At 44.6% G+C, this 14,227-nt stretch overlaps 1 long non-coding RNA gene across 1 annotated transcript in view; it reads right to left on the bottom strand.

Moving 5' to 3' along the window:
• Positions 1–11,468: 11,468 nt before the first annotated feature.
• Positions 11,469–14,227, bottom strand: part of LOC116597776 — an 89,305-nt gene continuing 86,546 nt past the window's right edge. The window contains exon 4 of the long non-coding RNA XR_004288777.1: positions 11,469–11,746. This is a non-coding gene — a long non-coding RNA (uncharacterized LOC116597776). The remainder of the gene's footprint in view (positions 11,747–14,227) is intronic.

Genomic DNA, 14,227 nt, shown 5'->3' with positions numbered 1-14,227 from the left:
AACAAAGGAACAAAGAAAAAAGAGACAAACCAAAAAACAGGTATTTAAATATAGAGAACAAACTGATGGTTACCAGACAGTAGGTTAGTGGAGAGGATGGGTGAAACAGGTGACGGGGGTTGGGACTAAGAATACATTTATCATGGCCCAGTGTGTTAACACTCAGTGTGTTAAGCCACTGTGTGGCTCAGTGTGTTAAGCATCTTCCTCTGGCTCAGGTCATGATCCTAGAGTCCTGGGACTGAGCCCTGCATCGGGCTTCCAACTCAGTGGAGAGCCTGCTTCTCCCTCTCCCTTTGCCTGCCTCTCTGCCTACCTGTGCTTGCTCACTTTCTATCTCTCTCTGTCAAATAAATAAATAAAATCTAAAAAGAGAGAGAGAGAGAGATTACACTTACCATGATGAATATTTAGTAATGAATAGAATTGTTGAATCACTATATTGTATGCCTGAAACTAATATGACACTGTATGTTAATTATATTTGCAATAAATGGAATTTTTAGAAGTGTCAGTGCACTAAGTCTATTTGTGAACAGTCTTCCCTGGTTAAGTACAGAAATTGATAATTAAGCATTTAGCAATTTTATAACAGTTTAACAAATTTGTGTTATGTCTGCTGGCATAATAATTAAAAAATTGGGGAGTGTCCTTTGTGTCTGATTTTAAAACTCCAGTCTCTGGAAATTAACTTTATTGTATTTTATAAAAAAAATATTAGGTCAGACTGGAAATTTTTAAAAAAATGCAAAAACCCATCTGGCTCTTCATCACAGATTTTCAGAGAAACACTTAGCTAGGGGCAGTGATGAAGAAAGACTTTGAAGAGGTCAGCAGGGTCTGTGAGGCTCTGGACCTCAGTGAGAACAAGAGAGGAAGAGAGGAGGGTGGTGGGCACGAGTGATGACCATTTTTATAAAATTTCATGTGGGAATCCTGCGGTGAATGCGGTTTGGTTTTGCCTACTCAATATCTTTCCCCTTCCACAGAAAGCCTTCCCAGTTTCCTTCTGGAAATTTTTGCTCCCCACATGCACATGGTCTTAGAGGAACCATTCACTGCGCACCCTGCTCTCCTAAGTCAAAGAATGGATGTGGAAGTCAGGCTGGACCAGCAGCGCTGTCTCCCTGGGATGTGCAAGAACAGAAGTGCCTGGGGCTCCTTCCACCCTCTGTGGCAGTGTGTATTTGGTTCTGGTGCCAAGAGCTGCAAGCTAGCCTCGCTTCTGTGGGGCGCAAGCCTGTGCCTTCGGTGTTTCCTTGCATTCTCTGAGCTGTCTCGTTCTCTTCAGATAGATTCCCTTTGGTTCAAGTTGGTACAATCAGTTTCTTTGCTTGCATCAAAGCACGTTGTCTCTTAAATATGTATGTAGTCCCTTTGCAACAAGAAAAGAAATTATGAAACTAAAGCCCCTGGGGATTGACTGATAGCACTGTGGAATGGGGAAAAGCGTGGATTCCAGAACCAGAAGGCAAACCTTAAGTCTTCCTCTGGTCACTTACCAACTGTGTGGTTTTAGGCAAACTTCCTTCCTTCCTTCCTCTCTCCCTTCTTCCTTCCTTTCTTCTGTCCTTCCTTCCTTTTTTCTTTTCTTTTCTCTTTCCTTCCTTCCTCCCCCCTTCCTTTCTTTGTTTCTCCTTCCTTCCTTCTTTCCTCTCTTTTGCTTTTTCTTTTCTTCCTTCCATTCTTCCTTCCTTCTTTCCTTTCTTTTCTTTTCTTTTTCCTTCCCTCCCTCCCTTCCTCCCCCCTTCCTTCCTTCCTAAAATAAATAAAGATTTATTTATTTTAGAGAGAGAGAATGTACAAGCAGGTGGAGGGGCCGGGGGAGGGGGAAAGGATCTCAAGCAGACTCCCTGCAGAGCCTGGACCTCCATGCGGGGCTCCATCCCACGACCCTGAGATCACGACCTGGACTGAAATCAAGAGTGGGCTGCTCAACGGACTGACCCACCCCGGTGCCTCTAGGCAAATTTCTAATCTGTATCCTCCGTTTCCCTCTCATATGGAGAGAATGGTGAAAGCACCTAGCTCAGGATGGTGAGGACTGAATGAGGGGATTGATGAAGGTGCTCAGAACAGCGACTGCCACAAAGTGCTATGCAAGCGTTTGCTTATTTTTGTTTTGTGCACAGAGCCCTGGACTGGAAGACAATGCCACTCTGGACACCAGATTATCTATCTGTTGATTCAGGCTTAGAAGTTCACTGGTTCCTACTCCAGGACATAGCAGTCGTGACACGCGTCCACTCACTCCATTTCTTCTTCTCTTCAGGCTTGTCTTCTTGGCCTGATCCCTACCGTCTGGCTGCGTTTTATAGTCAAATCCTGGTAGGACATGGCTCTGGTTGGCCCAGTTAGTCTCCATCCTTACCAGCCCCCACCTTACCACTGTTGCCCAGCAAGCCTGCAGAGCAGCAGTCCTTGGGGTGGAAACTCCTGGTGCAGCTCTCACGTGCAGCAGAGCGAGTTGGCGATGAGCAGGACACCACATTGGGCTGCCACGCTAGGCACCCTGGTGGACAATCGGGACATTTCCAGGACACAGGTCTAACCTTCCCATTACAGCTACATCAGCTCCAGAAGCCCACCAACTCAGTTCTGGCTCCAAAGGAGCCAACTGATCATGCTGTCTGGAAGCCGGGTTCCAAGAGTTTCTTCCAAACACACAGCATGCACCAAGGGCAGGATATTTCCCTGCCATCTCTTCCTGCCATAGCTTCAGGCTCCTTATATCATGGGGGTATGTTTCAAAAAATGCACCAGGAGAATGAGCTTCCTTGTGGAAAATAATGGGCTTAGAAGGAGCCTTAATTTCCCCCATTTATGTAATTCAGCTGGCTTAGTGTTCTGAAGCTTGAGCTGTTTTATAAGATTGCTGAGAAGACGAGTACAGGAGTCCAGCGGTACGATTATACCCGGACCTCATACTGATGGCTGCAGATGTTTAAGACATCTGTGATTTATCAGCTCCTAAGTGAAGCAGACGCATAGGAGCACCTGCCGCAGAGAATTCTTTCAGCGTTGCGGCATCTGGAGCTGGATTCTGCGGACACCACATAAATTCATCTCTCTATAGAGCTCCCCCACCCCACCCCAAGAGCACTTAAAAGGAATAAAGATCAGGAAGCCACATAAAATGTGGGCTCCGGCTTCTGTTAGCCAGGCCTGGGAGAAGGAGCAAGAAGAAACAAAGCCCAAAGCAGAAGAAGCCTGTTACAAGGGACTTACCAGGACACAAGAGATGAGACTAATATCTGGAGAGCAGCCTAAGGTATGAACCTACAAATCCCATGTAACAAGCTACATTATAACAGGTTCACGGTATTCAGTAATTGAGGTATTGAAAATTTCAAGCCCCATTTCTTGGTCGAAGGCTCATCTTTCGGCTTCATTTAGTTTCTGCATGGAAGTCTGGAGCTACCGAGGTGGGGAGAAAACTCTGGGTGCTTCCCAGACAGCATCTGGAGAAGGGGAGATGGGGAGTTTGAACTGGGAGTGCGGAGATTTGGAGAAGATGTGCTGTGGTTCCCTAAAGCCCCAGGGTGAGGATCATGTCAAAGGTTCCTGGGGGCACCCATTTTGGAGCACATCTCCAGCTCCCCATTTGCTAGGGGGCAAAATCAGAATGGAAAAAGGGCACACACAGTTCTTGTCCATTATAAAGCTTACACCTCAGTTCTCATTTTCTCTGTGACAATATAAAAATCATGAAGATCTAAGGAAAGAAAGTCAAATCAAACAAACTATGTGCTCTGTCTGCTATAAAGTGTCCCAGTCATGCTATGCCTACACTTATCTCTCTTTTAGCAGCACCGAGGACATTCCAATTACACCACGCTTGTTGCTGCCCCATGATCAAGCCGAGGTTTCCTATTTGCCTTTCCCTTTTGTGTTTTTTCTGTTTAGAATGCTTTCCCCAGTCCTTTTCCATCTGGCGAACTCCTACTCATCCCCTAAAACCTCAGCTCAATAATTTGCCTTTCTGGGGAAACTTTTCTGACTCTCTCTCTCTCTCTCCCTTCTCCAAAGTAAGGCATTTGTTTCATTGTCTGCATATGGTGGATACTGCTGGTTGTTCCCTAAAATTCATTCTTCTCTTCTTTAACAGAGTGGCAACTGGACATTGGGTCACCCAGCCAGTGACTTACTTTCCCAGCCCACACCCAGTCTCCAGTTATGTGTGACCACATAGAACATAGGTGTGATCCATGCCACTTCCAGGCTTTCAAGCATCATTCCTCTATGCTCTACCCCCGTCAGGTGAGCTGGGACATGAACGAACCATGACTCAGCTTTGACCACTGTATCAGTGAGTTGTCTCTGTAACAAATCACCCCAAAGCTCAGACCTAAAACAACAATCATCTGATCTGTCCAAGGGTCAGCTAAGTGATTCCACTCCAAGCTGTTGGTCTGGCAGGACCTGACTCCTTGCTGGGCTTGAGGTCCTATCTGCTTCACAGGTTCACTCTGTGGCCCAGGCTGGAGGGGCAGCCACTACCAAGGTAAAGTCTCATTGTCACAGCGCAGGGACATGAGGGCAAGTTTACGCATGCGAACACATTTCAAAGTTCTGCTTGATTGCTTGAGCCATACCTATGAACCTTCTAACCTTAGCCAAAGCAAGTCACATGACGGAGTCCAAATTCAAGGGGAAGAGCACAATGTATTTCCCACTTAGGTTTGGAGAGAAATAATCTGACCAACTCAACCATGCAGACAAGAGTTAAGTCCTAGGAGGGAAGGAAGGCAATAGGAAGCGAAACTGCATTTCTCAAGGACTGTGGAGCTGAGCAACTTGCCTAACCTACCTTCTCTGTTAATGCGAGATAGATAAATTCAATTTTTTACGCCACCGAATTGTTGGGTCTGTTTTTATAGCTGCTTATCCCTCTACCGTGACCAATATAGTACACACTCCCCTGTAACACATATTATTTGCTTTTTTGTTTACTGGTTTTCCTTTCCCCATTAGAAGTTTCTAAAAATCAACAATTATGTCTTAATTTTGGAATTTCTAGCACCTAGAAGAGGATCTGTCATAAAGTGAGTGCTCAGTGAAGAATTGCTAAATGATTGGATGACTTTCCTGTTGTTCTGATTTTTATCCAGAAAATAAATATATCTAAAAAACAAGACTAGGGCTGATTATGGAAGTAACAAAAGTACATTAGAGGCCCTAGATGATAATCCCCTTAAAATGTGCTGATGTTATGAAGAACTGCCAATCTTCTCAAGGCAAGTGGCTTCAGGAGGACCTTCATTCACTGGCCCAGCCATTGTACAAATACTTCTTTAGTGCACACTACATGTCAGGCACAAATTAGGTAATGAGGATACAGCAGGGAACCAAAAGGACAAAACTCCCTGCTCTCTCAGAGACAAAGAAAGAGATAACAAACAAATCCGTGAATAAAAGATAAAGCCAAACTGAGGGGCCAGAGGTGGGAGGGACGGAACTCTTTCTGAGGGTGACATTTGAAGAAAGATCTAACGAAAGAGGTGATGGAGCAAATATATAGCCCTTGGGAGAGCGCTTGTGGCTAGGGGAACACTCAAGTATAAAGGTCCTGGGGTAGAAGCCTCCCTGGTATGTTCAAGGAACAGTAGGAGTGGACCAGAGCACCCAAGGGGAAAGTAGTGGGAGACGTCCTCCAATGTTGGATTCACCCAAGACGAAAGCAAACACCCAAACAGGTTTGCCCATGGGGGCATCCTGACAGCCTGTTTAGCCAATAAATGTTCACACAACAGATTTCCATGGCTGTAAGGCTGCAAAATCCATTCTACTGAAGCAGCAGAGGGTGCCTTTGCCTGGGTGTCTTTGTGACTGATGAAGGCAGGGTACAGAGGCCAGGTATTAAAGCTTAACCCCACTTCTACACTTGGGCTCATTTGTCTATGTTCCTTCTCTAAGGAGTAATGCTGGACAATCAACATCAAGTCCAAGATGGCCCATTATGTATGGTTTTCAGGCATTCATGTCTCTTCTCTACTGCTCAGAGGCAGATGGCCCTCACAGGGAGAGACTGGATTGTGTTAGGCAGATCCTACCCAGGCTCTCTGTGCATCCTTGTTGGCCATACATTTCATCACTTAAGTTCCAAGCCCATGTGCCTTCCTCTGCCCACACTAGCTAGCTTCCCCCTATTCCTCTTTCTTATTAAAGAAAAGCTATAGCCGTGTGTGTGTGTGTGTGTGTGTGTGAATGGTTTGGGGGGGCTTCTTTTGGCAGGGGTTGGTGGAAAGGTGATACTGTGGATCAGAGAAAACAGATTTCAAGCAGAATCAATAAAATCAAGAGCTTCTGAACATGCTGTCTTAAAGCATCCTCTTGGGGCCTATTAACTGGCTAGAAAGGAAGTAAATTAGAGATGGAAAGGTGAGGTCGAATGCAGCTTCCCCTGCTTTTTTATACATTCTAGGTGGAATAGTTTGGGTAGTAAGAGTCAAATGTAGTAAGGTTATTGTCTTATGAGCCAATCCTATAAAAATATTGTTAGAACTGGTGTGCTCCAGATGTGGTAAACACGAGTAGAGGAGGAATTTGGGAAAGGGTGTGCTCTGCTGTCTGGCTTGTGACCTGTGTGTAGCCTGTTGTTATGGGTTCTTCAGAATTTGAATGAGTCTCTAGGCTCCTGAATCACAGGTCTCTAGATTCCCCAAAGGGAAACAGCTTGTTTCTTGTGATATATTTGCCCAGTAAATTATAATTTTATTTGTTCTATTAAGCAGCTGAAGTTCAGCACATTTTTATTCATTTTGTACAATAGGCACTAAATGTTTCTGAATTCCAGGCACCTAATCAGATTTTTAAAGCCTTCATAACATGAAGCCAAAGGTTTATGCTTTTGTGCCACAGTGAATTTCCCTGCAATATAATCTGAATGGGAAAGTCAGTTCTTTCTTCTCTAACCCATCTCAGGGAGGGAAGTAAAACAACTCAGTGCTTTCAGAGAAGCTTCCTCTTGGTACAGAAGGTCTTATCCCCCCTCCTCCCACCACCACCTTGGTCATTTATATTAGGGCTGAGGGTGAAGAGAATGGGCCCAGTTACACAGGATCAAAAGGAACATTGGGGGCACCTGGGTGGCTCAGTCAGTTAAGAGACCAGCTCTTGATTTTGGCTCAGGTTATGATCTCAGGGTCTCTCCCTCAGCCCCTCCCCTGGCTCTCTTTCTCTCTCTCTCAAAAAAAAATTAAAAATTAAAAAAAGGAAATTTGTCTATTGGTTTAGCAGCCAAATGATAGTCTGATATGCCAAAACTGGACTTAGCTCTTAGCAGGTTGTGGCAGCATCAACATCTGTACCTGCCCTACTGAGAAGCTAAGCCTTTACTCACCTTCCAGAAGAAAGTTGGTTCTAACTCAAACTATGAACCCAGGTAAGCAGATGACCTAGGTCTGGCCTCAGGAACTTCCATTCTTGCCCTGATCATACCTTCAGGTTGTACTTGGCAGTTTGTTATATGGGAAAAAAGAATAAGGTCACAAAACATCAGTCACATCAACTTCAATGAAGATTTCACAGGAAGGCAAAAAAAAAAAAAAAAAAAAAGACTTTTCACTTTATACTGCACACTGAACCCTTCATAGAAGACTTTTTTTAACCATCAATAATTTTTTCTCAACATTTTTCTCTGTGGGTCACCACTTCACTTTCCTTCCTCTCTCTTTTCCCTCACACAGTTTCTGAAACTCCAGGGGAAGTCAGTTCTGGTGCTCAGTTTGCATATCTCACTTAGCAAAATAAAATCATGGTGGCATATCCATGCAATGGAATCTTACTCAGCCTTAAAAAAGAATGTAACACTGACACATGCTACAACATGGATGAATCTTAAAAATATGACACTAAATGAAAGAAACCAGACACAAAGGTCACATGTCATAAGGTCCCATTTATATGAAATATTCCGAGTAGAAAGAACCACAGAACAGAAAGAAGATTGGGGCTACCACAGGCCAGTGGAGGGTAGAGGGAAGAGACAATGGGGGTGACTGCTTAATAGTACAGGGTCTCCTTCTGAGGTACAGAAAATGTTTTGGACAAGGCAGGGGTGGTAGATGTATAATACTGTGAATTTTTCAGTTGAAAATTGTTCCTTTTATGTTATATGAATTTCATCTCAGTAAAAATAAATACACGAAACCATGACAGTAAGTCCCTCCCCCCAGTGGGGAAAATAGCCCCACAAATTTCTATTAATATTCAACCATGTCTGTTGTCTCTCCACTCTGGAGAGTATATGAAAGTATATTCTCAACACAACTGGTGAAGTAAGACTTACAGGGGGCTAAGAAATGAAGATTTTATTTTCCCCATTTACTCAAGAAAATACTCTAGAGAGAGTGGGTCCCTACAGAGCAGGCTCTGTCAAAACTCCATTGGGCTGGACCATGAGGCTTCCAAGGGACTTGCCCCGCTCCAGGGAAGGAAGTGAAGAATGAGCCAAACAGGAGCACCGATCTCCACCACGGTGAAGCCTTTCAGCGGGGAGGCCATGAATCATGGCACAAGACTGGCTATCCAGGCTTATCTTGGGCCATCGGCATAGCTAAGGATGCCTGCTGCGGGGGTGGGGAGGTGGTGGTGATGAGGGCAGTAGGGCTGAGGCAGAGGAAAGGGCTGGCAGGTGCCACTTCATAGGCCATAATCCCGCCAAGCCAGTCCAAGGCCATTATTGTTAAATTCATCAAAGGTGTTCTATATACTTATGTTTCTATGATTTTGTGTCTAGTTGTGTTTTATTTTGTTCCTTTTGAAAATTTCCACGTGATGCTATATCACCAATCTTGGGTTATTTTACTATTAGTGATAGACTCCAGGAACCCGTTGGCCTTGTTCCAGGGTACTTGGGGGCCAGAGGTGGTGATGGGAGATAATAATAACACCAGCTCATATTGTATGACATGTTCCAATTTTTATCACATTTAACCCTCATGATAACTTGAAACAAGTATTATTGTTCCCGTGTTAGAAAGGAGGAAACAAAACTTAGACTTAGAGAAATACAGTGGCCCATAAATATATCAAGTAAAATCCAGGAACACTGGGCCAGTTGATGAAGTGAAATTCAAAAGTATCTATTACAGGTTCAGTTGTGACCCCACCCCACCCCAAGAAAGGTATGTTGGAGCCCTCACACACCTAACCCCAATATTTTGGATAGGACATTATTTAGAGATAAGATCTTTCCAGAGGGCATCGAGTTAAAGGGAGGTCATATTCAGGGACCTAACTCAACAGAAATGCTGTTCTTACAAAAAGGAGAAATTTGGACACAGAAATGAGCACACCTAGAGGGAAGGCAATGTGAAGAGACACAGGAAGAAGACAGCCGTCTACCAGCCAAGGAGAGAAGCCTGGACCAGAGCCCTCCCTCACAGCCATTGGGGGAACTAACACTGCTGCCATCTTGATTTCTGAATTCTAGCCTCCAGAACTGGGAGGCAATAAACTTCTGATGTTTAAGCCACTCAGTCTGCAGTACTTTGTTACGGAAGCCCTAGCAAATCAATACCAGAGGAAAAAATTATGGGGAGGCTTGACTCCCCATAATTCCTTACTGATGGGAAGCGGCAGCATGCAAACATCCCCAGAGAAACTTCACATACTAGTTTGGGGTACCGGCAGCCTGAGAAAGATTGTTCAGGTAGTTTCCTGGTGGATGAAAGAGTCACTGCTCTGGAGGGGAACCCTGGCATTAGCGGGAGTCCTGGGAGTCACCTTGTACCAGAAGGCACTGACCATCAAGGGCACAGGAAATAGAAACGTGAGCTCTAAAAGGAAGGGTGGGTGTAGTGGTGACGGGCTTGAGAATGCTTCATTCCCCCCTCCCCTCTTTCTCTATCCTTTCCCTCATTCTAGCTATCTGGGATGGCTTTCCAAATAAATCTGCATGCACTTTGGGCATTCTGAATCAAGCTGCGCTGGAAATACAAAATATCTCCCACACGTCACGGTATGAAAAAGCATATAAAGCACCCCCTTATATTAGTTCTCTAGTCCTGATGTAACAAATCACCACACATCTGATGGTTTAAAACAACAGAAACATGTTCTCTCACCTTTCTGGGGGCCTGAAAGCTGTACTCCCTTAGAGGGCTGGTGGCAGGCTTGGCTCGTGGCTGCGTACCTGACCTCCACCTCCATAGTCTCATGGCTTTCCCCCTGGGGTCTGTGTCTCCTCTCCTGTCCCTTATAAGGGCACTTGTCATGGGATTTAAGACACTGCCCAATAATCCCATGATTTAACTCAAGATCCTTAACTCAATTCCACCTGCAAAGATACTTCTTCCAAATAAGGTCACATTCACAGGTTCCAGGGTTTAGGACGCAGATAAAACTTTCAGGGGACCACTTTCCACTCACGACACTTGTTGATTTTTTTTTTTTTTTTAGCGTTGGTGATAGGGTATGAGTTCACTAGGGCCGCCATAACGAAATGCACAGACTCAGTGGCTTAAACAACAGAAATCTATTTTCTCACAGACTCAGAGGCTGTGAGTCCAAGATCAAGATGGCAGCCAAGTTTGGGTCCTCCCAGGGGGCTCTCCTTGGCTTGCAGATGGTGGCCCTCTTTTTTCTTTTTTTTAAGATTTTATTTATTGATTTGAGAGAGAGCAAGAGTGAGAGAGATCTCAGAGGGAGAAGCAGACTCTCTGTGCTGAGCAGAAAGCCTGACGCCCGGCTCGATCCTAGGACCATGAAATCATGACATCAGCTGAAGGCAGACGCTTAACTGACTGAGCCACCCAGGCACTATGGATGGTGGCCCTCCTGCTGCCTCTCCACTCGGTCTTTTCTCCATGCACACACACCCTGGAGGTCACTCATGTGTCCAAAGCCCCTCTGCTCATAAAGACACCAGTTAAATTGGCTCAGGGTCCAGGTGAACAGCCTATTTTAACTTAATATCACCTCTTCCAAGCCCCTATCCCCAAGTGTATTCACAGTCTGAGGTTCTGAGGTATAAGAGTTTGAGCTTCAACATGAATTTGGGGGAAAATCAATCCAATCCAATCCATAATAGATGGTAAAATAAATTTGGGGTTAATTGGGATTAAATGGAATTTATTATTAAAATATAAATTTAAAAGGAAGGAGAGGGGCATCTTAAAAGCACTTGTATATTTGTCCAGGGTCTGCCCTAAGTCTCCCCATCCCCCCTTCTCTGCTCCAGAACAAAGGCTGCTCCTAGGAAATCCTAAGGCCTTGCTCTCTGTGTAGTTTTGAGAAACATGGGAGAAAGGAGACCAGGAAGAAAGTCCCAGCAGTGGTGTTACTGAGGGACTTTAAGGACAGAACAAGGAGACCTATGAAATCCATTTGAGGACCTATTCTGCAACCATGACTCCACGCCTACACACATACCATCTCTGCAAGTCTTGAGCAGAATCTGCCACACCCCCTAAATGTCTGTTTCTTTAAAGCCATCAAGGGAAGGGCCTGGTCCGCACAAACCTGAGAGGAGAGAGCAGCCACAGACGTGGGGTGTGTGTGAGCCAGAGGCCAGCAGGAGGAGGAACGTGGAACCACAAGTGACGAAGCCCTGGGAGTTTCCAAAAGATCTTTGGGAGGGCGTCTGACTTCCCACAGGATGTGTGATAGGGGGCTTGAGCTAATTTTATTTAGATCTCAAAGGACAGGGTGACGTCAGCTGACATCTGGGTTATACTTGTTATCAAGGAGTTGAAATGAAGACACAGGAGGCATGCTTATCAAATTTGTAGAGGACAGGAAGCTGAAAGGAACAGCAAATACATAATTAGAATCCACAAAAGTCTCAACAAGCTAGAATGCCAGCCTGAATTTAATAAGAGGAAACTTAATAAGGACAAAGGGAATGTCCTGCACTTGAGATTTAAAAAAACGAACTATCTGTACCAAGCACATAAAAAGGGGTCAGGGGTTTGACTCAGATGGGGAATACCTCAAAGCAGGTGGCATCTGAAACTATTCTAATAGAAAAATGGGATGTGAAAGAAGGAGGTGGTGATCGGGTCCATTCTTCCTGGCTAGACCCCTGTAATGTCAACTCCAGGTCTGTCCACTTGTACATTGAGAAGGAAGCAAACTGGAGAGAATGAATGACCAGTGTGATCAGGGAACTCCAATCCACAGAAGACTGGAACAGTGCTGTTTTGCCGGAGAAAAGAAGCATCAGGGGAGAAGTAAGAATTCTTTATAAGGGGCACCTGGGTGGCTCAGTGGGTTAAAGCCTCTGCTTTCAGCTCAGGTCATGGTCCCAGGGCCCTGGGATGGAGCCCCGCATCGGGCTCTCTGCTCAGCGGGGAGCCTGCTTCCCGCTCTCTCTATCTGCCTCTCTGCCTATTTGTGATCTCTGTCTGTCAAATAAATAAAATCTTAAAAAAAAAAAAAAAGAATTCTTTATAAGTATCTAAAATTCTGCCTCGTGAAAAGGAGACTGGGCTTATAATGGATAGCCCTGAGGAGTGAAATCAAGATGGTGGGTGGCTGCTTCAGGGAGCAAGTGGAATAATATATAATAAAGAAAGTAAATGTATCCATTAGGATTTATGTAACTGGAAGTAATAGAAAATCTGATTAATCATAGCTTAAAATTTTTTTCCATTACTTAAATAAAAGCCTAGAAATAGCCCACGATTAAAATATCAGGCTTTTTCCAATCTTCTTCTCCACCAACCTCAGGGTGCTGGTTTCACCCTCCTATGAGGCCTCATGGTCACAAGATGGCTGCTAAAGCTCTAACAAAAACAAATCACCATTCAAAGCAAGGGTGGGGGGTGATAATGAAGGGGTAGGTAATGTAACAAAGAGGACCTTTTCCTTATTGGTGGTAGACTTTTGTCAAAAGGTAAATAATTTCTCAGATGTCTTCATATCTCATTGGCCATACTGGGTCATGTGGCCAATTCTACCCACAAGAGAGACTAGAAAAGGATTATCTAGCTTTTCCAGCCTATATAGTGTGAAGCTGGAAAAGAAAAAGAAAATGACATTTTAGTAGATCTCAATAGTATCTGCCATAAGAAAAAATCACCGTAAATCAACTACCAATAGATTGTCTTAATCCCCTTAATGCAAACATATGTGTGTTCAAATAAACACATATGATCACATATAAGTTCTCACATATGTGTATTGTAAAAAAAACTCTTATTTCCTGTTTTTTCTACTTAATATTTTGAGTATCTTCCCGTAATATTTTGAAATTCTTTGAAAATACAATCTTCAGTAGCTACAGAATATCCCATATGCTATTTCTCATTCAACCATTCCCCTACTGTTAGACATGCATGTTATTTCTAGGTTAATAGAACTTTCTAGCCACCAGCTCCAGACACAGAATGGTATGCCTTGGGAGTCCCACCCTTGGAAGCATTCCATCAGAAGGATGAAATAGATAAGACACAGCTGGGGAGGGGCGGGCGGTATTGAACTCCATGACCTGTCAGGCCCTTCCTCACCCCCTGAAGATGCAGATGATAGGGTATAAAAGAGATGCAAGGCCAGGCAGGGCAGAGCCCTGTACCCTCTCTGTTTCATCCAATCTGCTGCCTGAGTCCTTAGGCTGGGCCACATTCCTGCTCTGGATACCCCCAAGATCCGCACCCCACCTGCTTGTTACACTCTCTCTTTCCCTATCTCCTGTCAACGAGGAACAGTCTGAATCACTCCTAATGTGCTTTAAAGTTGCCTGAATGAAGACAGCAACGCTCCTGGCTTTTATCAATGGGGTCAAACATGAGAATGGACATGAAGGACTCAAGGCTGACCCAGAGGAACCAAGGATAGAAAGAACATAAGACACCAAGAGCTGATGACAACATTCCAGTGATGTTCCTCTGCTCCCTCTTGCTGCTTTGAAGCCTATCTGTGGCTTTCCAGTGTGCCACGGGGACAGGCAGGGGTTGGAATCCTCATTGTGACTGCTCAGCAAACACCATGAGGGGCACATAGGCAAGCTGCGTAATGGAAGGAGTGTGTGGAAGCACATTTCCCAAGGTCAGTGTGCTCAGAGGTCACAGATACAGGAGTGGTGTTGGGGGACAGAACAGACACCTGCCTTATCAGTAAAGGGTTTAATGTCAGCCTTCACTATATATAGCTATGTTTCAAGGGATGTGATCAGACCTGGGTCTAAATGAATTTAAATCTACCCTCCATGGGATAAGTACTCATTCTCTTCAATAGGGTCAATATTCCAAGCCTACCATTCAAACGCTGCATTTCAAACCCA

The sequence above is a fragment of the Mustela erminea genome, chromosome 8, assembly GCF_009829155.1.
Source record: "Mustela erminea isolate mMusErm1 chromosome 8, mMusErm1.Pri, whole genome shotgun sequence".
NCBI classification, from domain to species: Eukaryota; Metazoa; Chordata; class Mammalia; order Carnivora; family Mustelidae; genus Mustela; species Mustela erminea.
The sequence above is the reverse complement of the archived record's forward strand: the minus strand, read 5'-3'. Positions and strand labels throughout refer to the sequence as shown.